The sequence below is a fragment of the Apteryx rowi genome, unplaced genomic scaffold (genome assembly GCF_003343035.1).
Source record: "Apteryx rowi isolate R43461 unplaced genomic scaffold, aptRow1 scaffold_45, whole genome shotgun sequence".
NCBI classification, from domain to species: domain Eukaryota; kingdom Metazoa; phylum Chordata; class Aves; order Apterygiformes; family Apterygidae; genus Apteryx; species Apteryx rowi.
In genome coordinates, this window is record NW_020450705.1 from 1,223,442 (window position 1) to 1,242,579 (window position 19,138).

The following is a 19,138-nucleotide window of genomic DNA, read 5'->3' on the forward strand; positions in this document are numbered from 1 at the left end:
GACAACAGGGCCAGCAGAGCTGACTTTTCAAATTGCACAAAAGGGAGTTTTACTCTTTGGCAAACTGCCTACCTGAATGCTGGAGGAGTGAAAAAGGAGAAAACAAGTTTTGACTAGTAACATTTAAGGTGACACTATCAATCATTGGCAAACTTGGACAACTCCAGTTAATTTTTGCTCAGAATGATAAAATACTCCTCTGGTGAAGAAAATAAAAGGGAGCTTCATGCAGGGCTATTCTTCTTGTTGTTTTTCTTTTTATTCAGAAGAAAAATCATGTTAAATCTGCAGTGTTTTTAATCAAATACAGACAAGGGAAATTGGAGTATGCACAAATAACCCTATGTTTTCAATTGGCTTTTGCTGCTTTCAGTTAAAAATTTATGGTTTGGATTATTTTTTTTTTCTAACAAAAATCCAAAACATTTCAAAAGAAATTGATATTTGGAGCATGCTCCTTTAGTCTCTCTTTGAAGAAAGAAGAGTTTGAAATAGAACAGAATTATTCAACCAGCTCTAGACTCAGAACACTTTTCTTCCCTGGAGGCGTAGATCTGGCAGTATGTAGGTGAATTTGATTTCTTACTCAGAAAAATTGTCTATCTGTTATTAATATTAACATATGCTTAAAGGAGCAAATGTATAAGATATTCTAAAATACAGATAAAGGTGGATCCTGTACCCTGAAATTCTGGTACTCCAAGTTAAGCTGGCCAACCATCTTAACTAGCAAGGTGCAGTGAGGAGGAAAGATATCAGAAAAATGGCTTATGGCTTCCAGGTGACGAGTTACACTAAATCTCAAGACTACCAGCCATCACTGAAACAACTGCTGCGTTTCATCACATCACATTTCTGTGCTGGGTAACAGCATGTGGGTACGTGTGTCTGTGCACTCCCGCGAACGCTTCATAGAGAACAACCAAGTAAAGTGTATGCTAGTAGTCTCTGCAGGATCATTTTCATCAGGGTCTGGCAAGCCAGGTTAGTTTTATACGGCCCCCCGTCTCACCAACACCATTCAATAGCCGTAAGGATGACCAAAGGAGTGAAATTGGTTTCCGCTGTGAGTTTAGATCGATCCATAAGCTGCTTTGGAATTGGCAATAGACATATCCATATATATGTGACACATGGTGCTAGAAGGGTAAATCCTGGTCTCTAAGATATGAATCCATAAGACTGAAGCTTGCCAAGAGTAAATCCTCTCAGAGTCTGGAAGACGCTGCTGTGCTTCATTGTGGCTGTTCTCAGAGGACATAGAAGAAAAGCAAGGGACCATTCAGAGCAGGTTCATAGCACTGGTCTTCCAACAATATAGGAAAGGAAATAAAGATGCTTTCTCTGATTTGTCTATGTCAGCACTTAACAATAGATTTCGCATTGCAGTGTGGTGTTTAAAGCTTAACAATTCTTTTTTAGTAAGGTGCTAATTGACAGAAGATAGGAGTAGCTAATATAAGAAAAAGCTATTTGCGTTCACCTTCTTTTCCGACAACCTTTTGCTGTCCTGTGCTAAGTATGTTCACAGAGAGGCATTCACATTTCTTGGGGTTTTACTATTTATTTTTATTTTCTGCTATACACAGTCAGGAAATAAGGAAAAAAGGTATTTCAAGGTTTCCAAAAATCAAAATTTATTCATAGAACAGAAAGCAGAAGGAACACAGTTATGAGCAAGAACCACTGGAGTCATCTAGCTTGTAATATAGTCTATAGCTAACTAGCCACAGGTGCTCTTTACATCCCAGGAGCAGATGAGAGTATGATTGATAGGGATATGATAATGGTTCTGCAACCATAATACAGTCGTTCTGGAGCAGAGGTTTGCACCTGCTCAAAGACTAGGCATTAATATTTATTTAAGCAACAGTATTCTGGGGCATTGCAAGACCATTAAAACACAGGAGGGGTGGAGGGAGGAGAAAAAGTCATTAAGTATCTAAAACAAGGTAGGACAAAGCATACGCATGCCAAAAGGGAGTGTTCTGCATTGCAGAGGAAACACCCAAGCTTCGGTTAGCAGTGCTAGGCATAGGTTCTGGATACTATCTCCCAATTTTTCATGGTATATAATGTTCAGACTGTGCCTTTGCTGCAGAGTAGACCTGTTCTTTCTGGTTAGATTGCCTGGTGTGATCTAAAATCAGGGTGGATTTCAGAGTCATATATACTGTCCATGGCCAGACTTACAAAATTATTTATGTGCATAAAGAGGCAAATAGCATTAGGCCTGCATCAGTGATCCCCCCTTATGAGCCTAATTAGAACTGACATAGGTTTAGATTTACAAAGTTAATTTTGCTCTCAAGTTAGGAGAGTGTAGAGATGAGAATCTATCCATCAGAAGTCAGCCAATACAAGACTGAGAAGACACTCTCAAGCACTATATGTCTGCTGCGTGGGAAAGCATTGAAAGACATATCTACAGGGTCCTCAGTTCACCCGGATGCTGCTTTGCCTAGAAGTAAACTCTGAGACAGGAGCACTCGTCATCTCTTCCCTTCCAGCTCCTCACATCTGAGCTCTCGTACTCTTTTAGAGAGGTCCAGAAATCTGTGCTGTCTTCCCACTCTGTGACAGTGTTTTATAACATTTGCCATATTATTTGCCATTATACTGAAGGGTAATACAGAAAACTGGTTCCAAATCTTTCTGATCTCAGTAATATCCTGTACACACTAAGTCATCCTTCAAGGACCAGTTTTACACTTGAATTTCCTGATTGCCTTTCAACTCATTATTACGAGGATTTGTCCCTTATGTTTTCAGCACTTGAATAGCCTGCACTGAAATCATTTCTGCAGAGCTTACGAGTGCTCTCTGCAACTTGGTCACTTTGACGCTCGTGTAATTCTTCCTATCACTGAAATATGTCTTTCAGTTACAATGTATGCCTGATCCAAGTAAGTTCTTAATTCCTTTCATATGTCACTATTTGATCACAAATGCTAAATTATCCATTCACTTTCCATGTGAAGAAACAGAAGTGTAAATTTAAATAACAATATCCAGCACTTGCATAGCATTTTACATCTGCAAGCCAAGCAAACATTAATAAACTACAAGATTGATATGAATTCCAGTCAATTTTAGACTAAACTTACCATTGACTTCAATGAATTTAACTTTCCTATGACATTACTTTAAAAATATTTTTGAATTTGTTTTTATTAGGTCCATGTTTTATAGAGAGGAGGTAGAGAGAAGTGTATTGTTCACATTATTTTTTAGACATGAAATGCATCTTTCATTTATGGCACGTCTCTCATTCCAGTAAATCTGACATGCTTTACACACTTTACTATTTGATGGTAATTGTTAGACTATTGAAATAGAACTTCTGATGAGGAAAGGTAATTCTACGCAAATTTACAGATTACAGCTATTCTTAAATATAAAACATTTCAAACTATCATTTAAAGAGGAGCATAGGTGCTTAAATATAATTAAAGGAACCAAGCTTCCAAGAACATGATCAAAATTAAAACATCCTTACTATTCTAATAAACCAGTCAGAAAGCCATTCTGTAGGAACCATGAAAAATAGATTAGTTGTGCATCTATAGGTTACTTTACCCCGTACTAAAGTGCAGCTACCTCCATGTGGAGACAAAACTTCTAATACTGTAGGAACCAAAACACTGCTCTAGGATAAGTGCCTCCAAATCAAACCACACAGGAGCATTCACATTTGCACCTCTTGCAGCAGACTGGACAGTAGAGCATGGGGTACTGCTGCACCCAGGTGGGCATCGCTGATACTCGGTGATGCGACACATCGATGATCACCACCACCAACGTTCAGTGATATGCCAATGAAAGTTCTGCCTGTAAACGAGATCTGTGCTGGCTGTTCTTACAGCTTGTTAGTGTTTATTGCCAGCAGCAAAAGAGAATTTAAACAAACAATCAAAAAAGCTAACAATAACATCCCTTTCTGAATTCACTTGTATGTAGCTTGATACATAATATATCAAGGATAGCACAGCTGTGACTTTGCCATAATCCTCCTAGGATGGCAGTAGGCAACTAATTTGCCCTAGAAGCAGTCTGAAGAGACTGCAGGCCAGGAGTCCTTTGCTTTAAGGAGAAGAGAACAGACTTCAAGGGGAAGGGAATGTGCCCATGCGCCCTTGCAGCAAAGAAGGCCACTAGCATCCTGGGCTGCATCGAACACCGGAGCAGGTTGCCCAGAGAGGCTGTGGAGTCCCCATCCTTGGAGATACACAAAGCCCGACTGGACACAGCCCTGGGCAACCTGCTCTAGGTGACCCTGCTTGAGCAGGGGGTTGGACTAGACGATCTCCGGAGGTCCCTGTCATCATCAGCTATTCTGCAATTCTGCAAATTAGCCCTATATCCAGAGGAGACTTTTTCTAAATCTGTTGTCATGAACACTGTGGATGGAAATAGCCAGGGCTCAAATGATTTTGTCCCTCTCTGCTCATCCACACAGAAAGGCTAAAGAAATCTTACAGATGATCCCTGGGTTGCATTGCATTCCTTACTCTTTTAGAAAGCTTTCAGGAATGTGAATTTTATTTGTATATATATAAATGATATATATATATTTGCATGTGTATATATAAATTATATATATATACACACACACATATATATGCATGTATATATAGGTATATGTGTGTGTGTGTGTATGCATGTATATATAGGTATATATATGTGTGTGCATGTATATATAGGTATGTGTGTGTATCTATTTTTCTATATATCTATATATATCTATATAAACACACACACATATACATATATATGTATATACATTCTCCAGTGCATCTTCTGACCAGTACAGCGATGTCTGGGATGTTTAATACTCCAGTACAACTCATTCCTTTTTCCTATGCTCACTTCTTTAACTCCTCTGAAGCTATTTCTGATTCCAAGTTCAACTTTACCAGAATCTCAGGCTTTCAAAAAGCCAATTCTTAAAAAGCTAATTAATTCCCCATAGGCTTTTTTCTTTTTTGACTTAGTAAATATTTCTGAGATTGGTTTTTGTATAATCAGTGTTAGCAGCTCATTAAAATGCACAGTATGTGCATCATTTTGAATGTGACATGGCTCAGCATGGACGCTCAAGCTGCTTAAGAGACAGAAAATAAAAAGATGAGGATAAAGCGAAGGCAAAAACCCAGCATTTGCTATAAGCTGACACCACAGTTAAGAATTTAAGACAGGGCAAGGAGCCTTCAACCCTGCTATTAGGCAACACACTGATCATTCTCCCCATCCCGTATGTTTTCCAAAGAGATTCCTTTTACAGAGGGTTTTAAGGTGTTAAAAAAAAAAAAAAACCTACTATCAGGTAATTGACTATGTTTTTCACTCTATGTAAGATGAAGTTTATTCTTGAATTAATAATGAATGAAATAATTTAAAAGGCCTTCACTGCATACAGCCAGAAATAAATAAGGCCTTTAATTGGGACATTTTATTTTCCATTAAAACAAACACACACCTTTTTAAAAGTGCATGCTATTGAGCAACGCAGCATTCAAATGCTAATGTGCCAGGTGCCCGTGTAAGACGACAGACAGATGGATTATATTCTGGACATTTTCTTATAATAAGAAGATATTCATTCACCTAATAATATTTCCTGAGTCTCTTTTATGTTTGATAGCTGTAGAAAACATGAAGATTAGAAATTTTACTTTGGGTCACAACGAGAAAACACAAGAAGGGCTCATTCAGCAGTAGAAGGCTGCAAAAAATGACGTCCCGTTTTCATTAGCCTTATTTCAGTTAGTGTGTGTTTTGTATTGGATAAAATACACCTCCATTTGTTTATGGACAAATTATAACGACTGACATACTAGTAAAATGATAACAATGCTAAATTGTAAACTAATTAGTAAATGTGTATACAGTAATTTCTTTAAGCATGTTATAATCACAAGCTGTTAGTTAAGACACCTCCGAGCATCAGAATTGACACTGCAAGCTTCCCCTCACCTGCATACATAAGAACAGCAGTACATCTAAGGTTAATTGAAATAAAATGAATAAATAAATAAAAAGATCAAAGCAAGGTGCCTCATTACAACTGCGTAAGTATGCACCAGCTGCATGGTTTAAGGGTCAAAGAGAACCAGCAGATGGCAACTGCCCCACAACACTGCAACGCCTAACTCTTATAAATGGAAATAAGTCTTAGTGCCCACATTAGAATTTAAATTAAATTAAATGTTGACTGAGAAGAACTTGCTGTCAGTTTCAGGGTGGAAAGCTTCAATTACCAAAGAAACAGGAGTCCTTGACAATAACATCATACTTTCACCTTCAGAAAAAAAAAGCCACGATATGGAGATAAGAGCAAGGGGTGAACTTTTTGTCAGAAAAGAAGAGTCGAATACATTTTCATGTATGAGAATGAATTCCCACAGCTACGGTAAGCCAACGAGCTTTTCTTCAACCAGTAACGAAGAGTTGAAGGGCTAAACAGCGAAGGTACTTGTGTTCTTCTGCTGATGCAGGGAATTTTGAACTCACCCCGGCAGAAGGGTCGGTCAGCGCTGCTAACGCAAAGATGCCACCCCGAGCCAGCAGGCAGGGCGAGCAGCGAGGCCCTTGGGGACGCAGCCCCGCTCGCTCCCGCCGGGGCGCCCGGCCTCCCCTGGCGAGACACCGACGCGGAGCCCCGCGGGCCTTCGCTCTGCCGGGACGGACCTTCCCCACCCTGCCTTCTTCTTGTTGCTTCCAGCAGCCGTCAAAAGGGCGATTCAAACAGTGGCTGCCAAGTTTAATGCCAGAGCATATGAAGTCACATCAGCTGCACCAGGACCCTCTTTGGATGTATTCTGAGAAGGCTGAACTGCTTCCGTTCTTTCACTGTTCACACCTTTCCTTTCCTTCACAAATCTACCATTGACAACAGTCCCACTTCGAGCGGGAGACTGCTAGAGAGACCCACACAAGTCCCTTCCAGCTGGCATTTCTGTGATTTTATGAATTCACACCTTAGAACAGGGGAAAAAAAAAAAAAAAAAAAAAAAAAACCACCTTGCCTGGTCCAGGACACTGAGGACCTCTGCAATTTTCCAAACAGATGTGTAGGAAACGGATTCTCATTTATATCTTGTTTATATCTATATCTTGTTGGATTCTTGAGTATTCTGCAACTTGCCCTACAATACACACTTGCTCCAAATGTGTGAACAGTATTGCTGGAGAGTTTGAGATACATCCAAAAGTAACAGTTGTTCTTCACTTGAAATTCTTCACTGCAGAGAAGTTTAGAATGATATGAAATTATCACCACCACACACTGGTCCTTGAGTCCACTGAATGGTTTCCTCTTTACAATCTCATTCTGCTCAGAAAAATAACACCTAAGATAACATCTTTGGTGTTTCCTGCTAATTCTTCTCAATGAATTTCAAATCCAAATTAACTCTGGCAATTGGAGAAAGATTTGTCTAACCAACAATGCTGAAAGTTCAACTTGCTATACAAAAAAAAAAAAAAAAACCTAAGAAAGCTTTTATGCTACATCTATCATTACTGAAACTGAGATTTAAGGATCAAAAACTTAGTCGACAGCTTAGCTGCTTGGTGATGTATGAGGGAACCAGAGTTCTCTTTTTGCTAGATATATCAGCTTACAAGACCTAAAAGGAATAGAGTTTCCTCTGAAGAGCTGAATGAATAAACATTAGGAATAGAAGACAGTAAGGTGTGGAGGTTAAGACTGCAGGTATTTTCTGCAAAATGAAATTCAGCTTTTCTTATATTACTTCTACACTGAAGTCAATTCCTCTTTTTCTCTGTGTAATTGTTAAATCAACAGTTTAAATCTTCCCTTCTGTGAAAAACTAGTTAACGTTTTATTAAGTGGCATCATGGAGAAACCTAAGATATTATAAAACAGAAAATATCTATTCATCTTTAGCGAGCTTTGTATGACATAGTAAACTGTTATTTCTATTAAGTTGTAGACAATTACCCCGTGCATGACATCTGAGTTATACAGACTGATGGGATGTTTCAGATTTCAGTCCATACTTTTTTTACCTACTACTGGAATTGTGATAGCCAAAGGTCAAGGCGGACAGTCCATATCTTCCATTAAGGGAGAGTAAACAGGAGGTCTCCGACACTACCTCTAAAAATGCATTTGCTGGCAGAGCTGAAATGCAAGCAATTCAGAGAAATGCAATTTCCGGCAGTAGTCTGAGGGTAGAGGGCTAATGACAGTGTATTAGCTTGGGTTTGTAAAATGTAAAGAAAAAACATTCATCTTAGTCCCATTTCAAAAAAATATTTAAACAAGTATGTTATCTTTTTAGTGAACAGGAATTAAGTATGTGCTTAATATTAAGCTAGGGCTGAAGTAGTGTGCTGAACTGGGACTGTCATCTTAACTGGTATAGGTTCCCCATTTGCTTTGAACAACCACTGTTGGCTGCAATGAAAAATGGTTGGCACATGATTGAAAATAATGAAGAGCAAAGAAATAAGTGACTGAAAACTTGAGATACAGTACAAGTCAGAATTTGCAGAGGCGATGAAATTACAGAACCTGAGTCAGGTGGATGATAGAATTAGTGTGGAAAATATTATTAGCGTGAAAGGTATTAATAGAGGATATGCAAAGAGGCTCTTCTCTCAGCACTTCTGTTACTGAAGCAGAAAATAAAGTTGCCTATGTTCCTGTGAAGAAAAATATTCTCATAATGCTGTGGCTCTAGCCTTGGCAGTAGGACTATAGGAGCAATATTCAATGGTCGTCCCATCTCTCACCCCACAATGCATTTGCAAATGCACAGGTCTCCTTGCAGGAAGAATGGTGCTTGCACTCTCATTGTAAACCCTTTTTCAAGGTCTCTAATAATATTTCTTCCTCTGCTCCTTTTAATGAACGGTAATAAAGAAGACTTGATTATAAGCCTTTCATCATTTTAGGACTAGGGGCTTTAGCTTTCTGACCTACTTTCCTTGCCAATGAAATTCCATTTTTAGCTGCAACTCAAGGTCTGAATGTTACCCAAATTCAGACCATCTGTTTTAACAGCCTACAGGCTGAGAAGTTGATCCAAGCCAGGAAGAATAAATGGAACCAGTGTGTGCATATATTAAGCATTCTCAGCCCTCAGTGTATAAAATAACTTACTCAGTTTATTTCTGAGTCTACATAAACATTCCTGTTTCTTTAGGCAGCGCATGCTGTTATTTTAAGAAATATTTATGGTACCAGTTGCTATCAGAGGCCTTCAGTTAAGTCACCTTTCTTTAAAAGTGTAGGAATGACTAGACTGCAACTGGCCCTGAGTCCACTTCATCCCCTAATTTGGCATTGGTGAGGGTTTGTACAGGCTGCCCAAAAGAAGTGCAACTCCCCCCCCTCTCATGACAAGTCATTAGGGAACAACCTACCTCTCTTTCTAATTCTTACTGTTAGAGAAGCAGGAGACTTTGCATCTCCTCAGAGTCATTATTTCTAATCCTGTGACGTAAGTGCACGCTCTCAGTGTTTATAAAAGCACATCTGACTAGTCATTTCTTGACTCTCTAGCAAGTTCTCCGCAGTATCTTGAAACAGTGGGTTCCATGAACTAACTTCTTGCTCTGTAAAAAAAATCCCTTTCTCTCTCACTTTTAAATGTCCTATCTCTCTATTTCATTGCACACTCACTTTTGCTAATATGAGAAAAAGGCCTAACAGCATCAGCCCTTCCTTCTGGATTTCAGAAAAAATTCTCAGTCCTTTTGTTACATAAAACTCATTAACATATATGAAATTATAAAACTGAACAAAATCAAAAATCAAACATCAATGTTACCTGGAAAATCACTACTAAGTAACTGCTGACCATAGCTTTTCAAAAAATCAAAGCATCTGAGCACCAAAGATAAGCTTCTGTTGCTGGCATTGATATACATCTACTACACCCATCCCCTCGCAGCTTGGCTGATGGATGAATTTCAACAGAATATCTAGGGAGGATGAGTGCGTCCATGTAAACATTAACAAATAAAATATGATGGGGAAAAGGAAAACAGTATTGCAAAACCAAGCCCAACATTGCAGAAGTTGAATACCCAGCTGGGGAGCTGCCCAGCTCAAAACAAGGCAGAAAGTAAGTATATTTAATGTAAAAGAATCCTAGCATGAAATAGGCTCTGCACTTCCCTGGACACAGCCGATTTGCAGTTTAAGTTTGTCATTTGACAGCCTCTTTATAGATTCTTTTGCTTCAAAGCCATTATGGATCGTTTACAGCACGCTCTTTCAGAAGGCACACGACACTCCTCCCAGGTCAAGTTTCTCAGGCATTCATGAGGGCATCACATTCTTTCTAAGATCTGTATATTTAAAAAGGTGACGTAACATACCAAACCATCCTTACGGACTTGGATTACTTAGTCTGTGTTTGCAAAACTCTTCCAAAAAATCTACTGTATTTTCAAAATATCATGCCAGCATTGTCTAATTAAACCCAAAAATACTTGTCTGGGACAGCTATGAAAATACCTTGATCTCCCTAACAAACATGGAAAAACCAGAGAGAAAGTGGACCTGTCTTTCCTGAGGCCATAAAACACATCTTTGACAAAGTAAGCTTTCAGAATTGAGGAATGCTCCATCTTTAATTCCATATCATATGTCTGCATTCAATCCATTAGACAATACTATTTCCTCAGTAGCTCCAGACCTCCCTCTGCCTTCCCAGAACACATGAATAAAATAAATCACACGTGAAAGTTCGTATGCCTCTGCTGAAGAAGGCAACAGCATCTACTGAATACCTGGAGGTAACAATATGTGACAGGATAAAACCCAAATGGGGAGGAAAATGGCACAGACGAGCAGCGACTAGCTGTGTTCCACAGGGGGCGAGATGTGTTGATGGGGTAAGTCCAGCGAGGCTGATGAAACAGGTAATGTGGCAGAGGGACCGTGAATAAAATCCTAAAGAAAAGAACTAACTATCCCCAGTCCATTTGTCATGTGCAAGTACAAGAAACGAATGAGTAATACTTGCCTTTGTTTTCATTGTATTATTGGAAGTGACACGATCATTATTTCACTGGAGGTTCAAAGAAACATTAGCATGATTACATTGGACTTGTCCCTATTAAATGGAGGGACAGTAGCTCCTCTGAGCTGTCATATGCAACATACACAGCCTTGCAATGCAGCTGAAACACTCTGGTTGAATTTTAGACTTTCTTTTTCCTTTGTGCAAATCAAAACACAGCATAGTGATTTACTACAGTATAAAAAAAGGATATCTTGCACCTGGAAAGCTACGTGCTAATTCCATACTTTATTCTGTCTCTTTCGTGCAAAAGGCTTTCAAAATCATATTCTATTGTACAGTACATAATGTTATTGTTTTCTCCTTATTGTCCTAAAAGCAGAAGCTTAAAGGCTGGAGGGAAATCTTCTTTTGACTCTACCGTGCTGGGCAAAAGGTTCGAGAGATAAAGAAACTCTCAAAGAGCTGTTAATGCCAGCATGAGGCAGTAATACTAAATCATCTGAAGTAACATTGTTTCTGTTTCCATCCTCCATTAGATATTTCAGTTTTTATATGCTGTGTGTGAAAACCACAAGGTTTTGCATCACTAAGCAGGAAATGTCTCTTGACTACTTAAATGTAGCTGATTAGAAAAGGCATGGTCCTCTTACGACCATTTGAATCCAAGAACCTGGCGCCCTCGAGTTCTCGTGTTGGCTCTGTGACATTAAGCAAATCATCTCAGCATATAGGATCACTTTCAATACTCCCTCAGTAGTGTGTTATTCCATGGGGATTTACTGCCCTCCCTTGAGCTAGCTCTGGGAAAGGGAAAGGTGTTGGACCTGACTCTCTGCGCTTGTTCACTGTGGTCCTCACTTTGTCCAAATACTTAAAGCCAAACAGGGAGCGAAGCCTTTTCTCTGGATTGTAAGAATCATTCTAGAGAATTTAAGAGCAGGGTTATGGTCTGCATTTAACTGTAGTGCAGGCTTTTAAAATAGTTATTATTTACATAGCACTTGTAAGGCTATAAGCGACTTTTTCTTTAAAGCTTGGAGGATTCAGAATTAATGTTTCTCTGACTGAAAAATATAAACTGCATGACCATGATTTCCTTTGAAAAGACACTTCCTTTTTGATCCACAGTGCAGCACCTCCAGCCTTGGCCCAGCTGAGGCCCAGAGGCTGTTAATTATTAAACAGTGATAGGATGTTATGCCATTCCCAGGAAAATCCGAGGGTCTTTTATTGATAAGGAAGGTGCTGGGATACAAGTTTATCAATTATCAATTGCACTCTTATCTCCTCTGCACCTAGAGAAAACAATGGAGACAACAATTGTGCAATAATTATAATATATGAATCTCAAACCCCTCCCCAGGTGCCTGCATTATATTGGCACTGGCTGAAAAGTTGGCACATAGAAAGGCTGCTGGAAAAGAGCATCCTCTGCAAAGCCCAGTCTCTGTCCCTAGACAGTTGTCATTGCTGTAGCACCTCTTAATAATCCTGTACTATAGGATCTTTCAGCTTTCTTACTACAATTCAGTATTTGTAGGGTTGTGAATGTTGCACAGAGAGACAGGACCATCAGAAACGCTGCCGAGAGTCTATTTTTAGAATGAGTCATTTGATGAGCTCCTCAACACTTTATTTATTGCTGTCTCCAGCTGGAGGAGCTAAGCAACGTCCAGACACCTCTACTGCTAAAACCAGAAATCAGAAGCAGTGACCTCTATTTGATAAAATTTTCTGTACTGACAGAGAGAGAAAAACAACATCACATTATGCTGTCAAGACTAATAGCTGCTAATTAGGGTGAATGACATACGACCCCTTTTATAGCCAAAGATGAAAGATGTCCTAGTACAAGTTAAAAAATGTTTAAATTCTGCATTCACAGCCTTTTCAAGCCTAAAGAATGACTACTTAAGGGTAATTTCCTTTTTTATTTGTTTGTATCTGGTGTGTTTTTTTCAGGCTTTACATGAACTTTAGATTATTTGCACAGTGGCTACGAGTTGCAGCGTTCACAGTATTTCCTTGGTAGGAAACTGGGCTCTGAAGGGACATCAGGAGAAGAAGAGGGGAGAAACCACATCTATGTCATTTTAAATGTGCAATAAACTCGTAAAGGCTCCCGAGCCAGTGCATAAGGCACTGAAGGGACTACGACAGTCAGGGCAGGTATGATTCCCCCTGAAGGTTGTATGTCTTCACATGCACCAATATGTGCTGCTTTTGTCCGGTAGCAGGTACATCTCACGAAATACAGCAAGTAAGTGGAACAATGAATTCAGCAACTGAAAACTGGCTGAATCTGCTGCCATCTAACTGGATTGCTGGCAAAATAAATATAAAATATGTTTATCTCTAGGCATGTTCCACATCTAAACCAGCCAACTCTCAGCATTTCTCTCTCGACATTCCTGGAGCCACATGCAGGCTGTCTTTACTCCAGATTTCTATACAACTACCTTAAGTTATTAATATTTGTACTGCAGTAACACTTGGGGGTCACTGTGCTGGGTGTTGAATATATTCAGAACACAAGACAGGTCTTGCTCTAAAGGGCTTATCACTGTTTTAACCAAGCAGACAAAGAGTAAGTAATCGATTGCCATTTCATAAATGGGGAACCGAGGTACAGAAAGCTGATATGATTTACTAATGGTCACATAAAAATTCTGTGGTAGACCCAAGTCATCAGCCCATGTCTATAGACCTTTAAATTCAAAAGAAGACCTGCTCCATCTATGACACTAATTCTCTATGTGACCATGCTGAATTCACAACCCTGTTCTTTGTATTACAGCCTCAAACATACTGTTAGACCCTCTGAATGTTAATCTTCATCTAACTCTTATCTTCTTGATGCTCTAATGAGATTATTGATGAATTACTTAAAATGCACTTTCTGTAGAGGAAAAATTTTAGGTGATAAGTTGCCTTTTGCTAAACAAATTAATGGGATGATCAGGTTCTCTCGTTCCAGTCTGAAAAAAAAGATTTGGGTTTAAAATTTCCAATTAGTACTAACCAAAATACAGTATTTGAGATTATTCGGCACTGCATCTCTTATGCTCTGTGGCCATTAGTACCTTTCGGTACCATTTGGGACAAAAACAAGTTGTCACTTCAGCAATTAATATTACAGTAGCCACATATGTCAATGTAGGAGTAGAACAATTATAACGTTATAGGTTCAGCCCAAAGCCCGTCAAAGTCAAAATCATTAGTTTCTCATTAAGTGCAAGAGGCTAAAGACTACCATTTAAACACCGACACACACACCTTTCTTGAAGCTGAACTGGAAATTTTGGCTTGAGCAGACACCATCTTCATTAAACTGGTACCTCATTTAAAGGGGACAGAGGGCTCGGGTGACTAAAATTCCTTTACAAGGGAATGGGTTAAGCACAAAGTATAGAGCAAGTTTCCAAATAATGTCACTTTGAGTCCACTTTGTCATTTGTTCCTCTACTAACAACTGGCCCCCACTGCTGTGGCAGATGAGTTTATGTGGACATTTATCCTCATGTCTGTTCACAGGCCACAGTTGTTCTAGCATCAAAATTAGTGCAGCACAAAGACAAAATGTCTTCTTCCAGCCATAGTGCAATGTACCAGGTTCTTCTTTCACTGGTGTAATTAGCTGACTAGTATTCATAAGAGTAACTTGGCAGTTTGAAATCCCCCCAGGTAGATCACACAATGACACATATTTTATTTTATTGACATCTTTAATCCTTGTCTTCAGCAGATCTTAATGACCATCTGCGTTTGAGACAAGGGTTAGAGCCCCATCAAGGCTTGATGTCTCTATTGGACATTAAAGCTATCCAAAGGAACTTGTGAAGGCTTTACTTTTTCATGTGGATTGAATCAACTTGTTCCAGGCCCACAGACTGCTCAGAATCTGATGCCAAAAGGTAGAAGTGGGCAAGAAAAATATTAAACACTTTTTGATTATAGAGAATGCTTTCCGGTGGACTTAATTTCAGAGATTTTAATTGAACAGATGAGGGCGTGGGCATAACATAATACAGAATTATCCAAGATTGAGACTAGACCAAGAAAGATTAAATCAAGGACGTTATGAAGTTTCCAACATTCAAGACCTTTGGCCTGTCCCACCAGTATAGGTTAGCCAATGCTGGAGGGGATACAAAGCATTACAATTTGCGGCTAGCCCACCCAGAAATAATACCGCTCACCACTGAGGAGCATGTGCATATCATGCTGCTCCCCCCAGTCTATTCCTGAGACCATTCATCAGCCCCTGCCCCTGTTAGTGCCTCATTAAGCACAACAGTGTCCCCTTTATTTTGCACCAGATGCTTTGAGAGGACTGTGGAAAATGTAGAAGCATAGCATGAGTATTTCCAAAAGCAAAAAGCCAACCAATATATGAAATTTTAGAAACTTCCTCTTAAGGCCTGTGTTAGAGGCTGCACCACATGTGCAGCTTCCCTAAGAACACAAGCCCTACCTGTTTTTAATAAAAGAATAGATCACAGATGTCATGCCCATACAGCGCTTATACAGAGTTAGGTTGAGTGATATTGTAGGAGGTTTTGCAGACTCATAGGTACCATACATATTAACCTTAGTCCCAAAGCTATGCGGTTTTGCTATGGAGACCATAATGTATTCATTGTTGTCTGAAGGAGTAGGGAACACCCGTTTACAATAGACATTTAGTAAGGATTTTGCTTCTGCAGAGTTTTGAATAGAGTAATAAGATGTCAGTATTGTGTGGAATACCCAAGGTGCCATCGCTAAATTGCAGCATAAAACCAAGTCTTGGACAAAGTGGTCACTGACAACTGTATAATGCTTTTCTACAGGATGTAATGCAAATAATTGTACTGCCTGGCCGAATTCCAGCTCAAGAGATTTTTTTCTTCTCCTAAATTCCTCTATCACTCTTATGTGGAGACATAGCCAGCCAGGGTCCCAGACTTTCTATCTTGCGCCTTCTGCAAATATTAAATGTGTATGAAATAAAAATACACCGATTTTTAAGGGCACCATTCCATCACCACTGTTTACTGTACGTAACCCTGTGTTGTCTTCAGGAGCTTTGTTCGCCTCATTTAGACATTTCAGTTGCTATGGGGTTTCTGAGCCTTCAGAGATTTCAAATCAGAGCTCAGGCTTCTCACAGCCCTCTGAAGTCTTGTAACTTGCAGAGCAGCTATTGCAACATATCTTAACGTTTAAATAGTGATTCATTACTGGCTGTCTCATGGAACAAGCTTATCAGTCCATAACTGCAACCTGAACTGCCCCCATTTCCTTTAGGGCCCACCTTACCTCCTAGAGGAACACAAATTATACCAAATGCACGATGTCCTGGCTGTTTAATCCATGCCTCTAAGTAACGCATGCTGTATCATTAATATGCACTCTATGTCATTGCCCCAAAGCATGAGTGCTGGACATAATGCTCTACAAAAAGCACGTACAGGTTTGAATCATTCCGAACAAAAACTCTACATTCATATCAGGGCGATAGGAGAAACTGGCACAGCAAAAACAAAATGGTACAAAAGGAAGACTCCCCATTTCCCCTCCAGGGTAAGACACTGTACAATGAAAGGAACCATGTGAATTCTCTGTGCACACACTTAACTTTCACTAAACATAAAAAGATTCATCAAGAATGAGTTAAAGCACAGTCACTGCACCAGCTTCCCTAAATGGCTTTGCCTGGAATCTTCCCAAGAACTGCTGTTCCTTGTGCTAAAGAAACGCAGTTCAGGTCTGAACACTGTCACTGGTTTGTATTTCAGTTTGTTCTTCTTCCCACATGCTTAAAGTAAGACCTCCAGGAGATACCGATACAGAGAAAAAATTGCCCTTCAGTCATTAGATTAACCTACACGCTCTGCAGTGTGCACATCTAACAGTCCCCAGAGCTAAACTGGGTATCCCAGTGGTATCAAAAGGGACACACACCTAGAAGAAACCCAGAACTTTAGAAGTATGAATGAATTTTTCTTTTTAAGACTAGATCATCTAAAAATGGTTCAAGTTTCACTGAAGCTTAGCTGGATTTTACTCTGATCAAAAAGCAAGGACTTTTTCAAATATCTTTATCATTTCATATTGCAGTTCAGTGCCCAATAATACCAGCAAACAGGGCTGCAAGTGCCTGAAATACCACGTAAACCCAGAGGACTGAATTCAAGATTCTCTCCACAGATAATTCTGCAGTAGACTCACAGGAGTCAGTGCTGGAGTAGAAATTGTAGGTCTCGTTCCTGAGCAGCCTGCTTCAGCCAGTGCAAAATTTCTCGTCACGGTTATCTCGTAATGGTTTTGCAAATCAAGTTCTACATCTCTCCAGCAAAATCCCTCTTGAAACTCTAAGATAGTATGATCTTTTCTTATGGTGTTTTAAAACACTTTTTCTGAAGTCCCAAGTAACAAGGTGACTCTTAGTCTGTGTGTAAGAACCAAAGTCATCACGACAGACTGAGCCAGACAGTTGTTATACTTTCTACAAATGCACAGAAGGGCTCACTACTCCAGGTCACTGACATCATGTTTGAGGCATATGATTAATTTTCAGCCCTTTTGTGTTAAGGGGCAGCAAGGGAAAAATGAAAAAGAATTTTTTTAGAACAGTGTTAAATGAGGCAGAAGAGCTTGTCACTTAACAAGAGCTTTTCAACTAGCTTTGCATAAGGCAACATCTAGAAAGCAAACAGACGTGAAGAGCGTTTTATTGGTTCGAGACATTCCAAGGGGTCTTAGTGCACTGATTGTAGACGAATGCAGGGGCAGGATTTTGCGTGCGAGAATCAAGCTTTACTTGGGGATGCTACAAAAAAACAAAACAATCAGAAAAATGAAAATGCCAAAGAAAAGCTGTCACTTAGCCTGAAACTGAGCCTTTCTTGGGACACAAATGAGTGTGATAGCCCAGAGAAAATCTTATCATAATCTTTTATCCAGTTATTTGGCCGTAACATCTAGCCACCTAGCCTAGAAGGAAAGCACATGAGAGACTCCCCAGAGTAACCTGTTATGTGTAATGTGTAAAGAGTAATGTTTTTATTCAGAAATTCTCACACCAGTGAGTTCTCGGATAGGGGAAAGAAGTTCAGATGATTAAAAAAAATGTTTGGCAATATTTGATTTTACTCTTGGATGGAAATTACGCTTAGCTCAACTCTACTCCCATGATAGCTCTTTGTTTGTCGTAAGCAGACATCAAAGCTAAAAATAAATTCCCAACTGTAAACCATTTTACTCTTCAGTATTTGCTCATTAAACACAAGAATATCCCAAAGAAGAACACAGAAACTCCAAATACCATCTGATAATAACTAGAAGTCTCTCCGGATTTCAAGTACCCTGGACAAGGGACTTCCTTAGGTCCAGACTTTAATTTTAGCATCATTTCTCTCTGTCTACTACAAAAATTCTGCAGGCTGCAGTGTCCAGGTCCTCTCTTCTACTCCAGGGTGTAGCCAAGTCACATAAACCGGCTTGTATTAGAGTTTCACAGGGCAGAACACGTCCTCCTGAGTCACAGAGGCACTTTGGGAATTCACATATTCCAGTGGTTTGTACACAGTCATTTCAACATCACAGCTTTTTAAAAAAAATGCGCTGTTATTTGTCTGCTTGCTTTTCCCTTTCCTCCAGCTCAAAATTACTTCAATGAATAGTGATACTAATATACATTTCCACACAAGAACGTAATAAATGGCTCGCTGAAACAATGCCTGTAAATTCAGTCAGCGGCTGTGCTAATCATGTTCCTACCATACTCCAGGGGCATTAAGTACAAACAAGCTTTTCGTTACGTGATCAGAACACACTCCAGTCCGCATCCAGCTTTCTGGATGGGTTTTTGGTTGTCAACCATTTGCAGAAGAAAGCACTGAAGTCATTTCTAGAGGGCAAACTGCAGGGGAGAATGAAGCTCCTAGGGAGCTTACCACTGCATCTGCCGAACACACGGCAGCAGCATTTGCATTACCAACATCTGTTGCCTGACTGGAATTCGGACTCCTGATAAGTTGTGCTGTGATACGGGGGAATCATGAGTGATGGTGCAGTCAATTAGAATTAAGAGGTCCAGTCATCTGGGATGCAATATGGGGACTGTACATCAGAATCCAAAATCCCAA

The 19,138-nt window shown here is 39.6% G+C and overlaps 1 protein-coding gene across 2 annotated transcripts in view; it reads left to right on the forward strand.

The window, feature by feature from the left end:
* Nucleotides 1-19,138, forward strand: part of KCND3 (potassium voltage-gated channel subfamily D member 3) — a 138,794-nt gene that overhangs the window by 88,474 nt on the left and 31,182 nt on the right. The window lies entirely within an intron of this gene.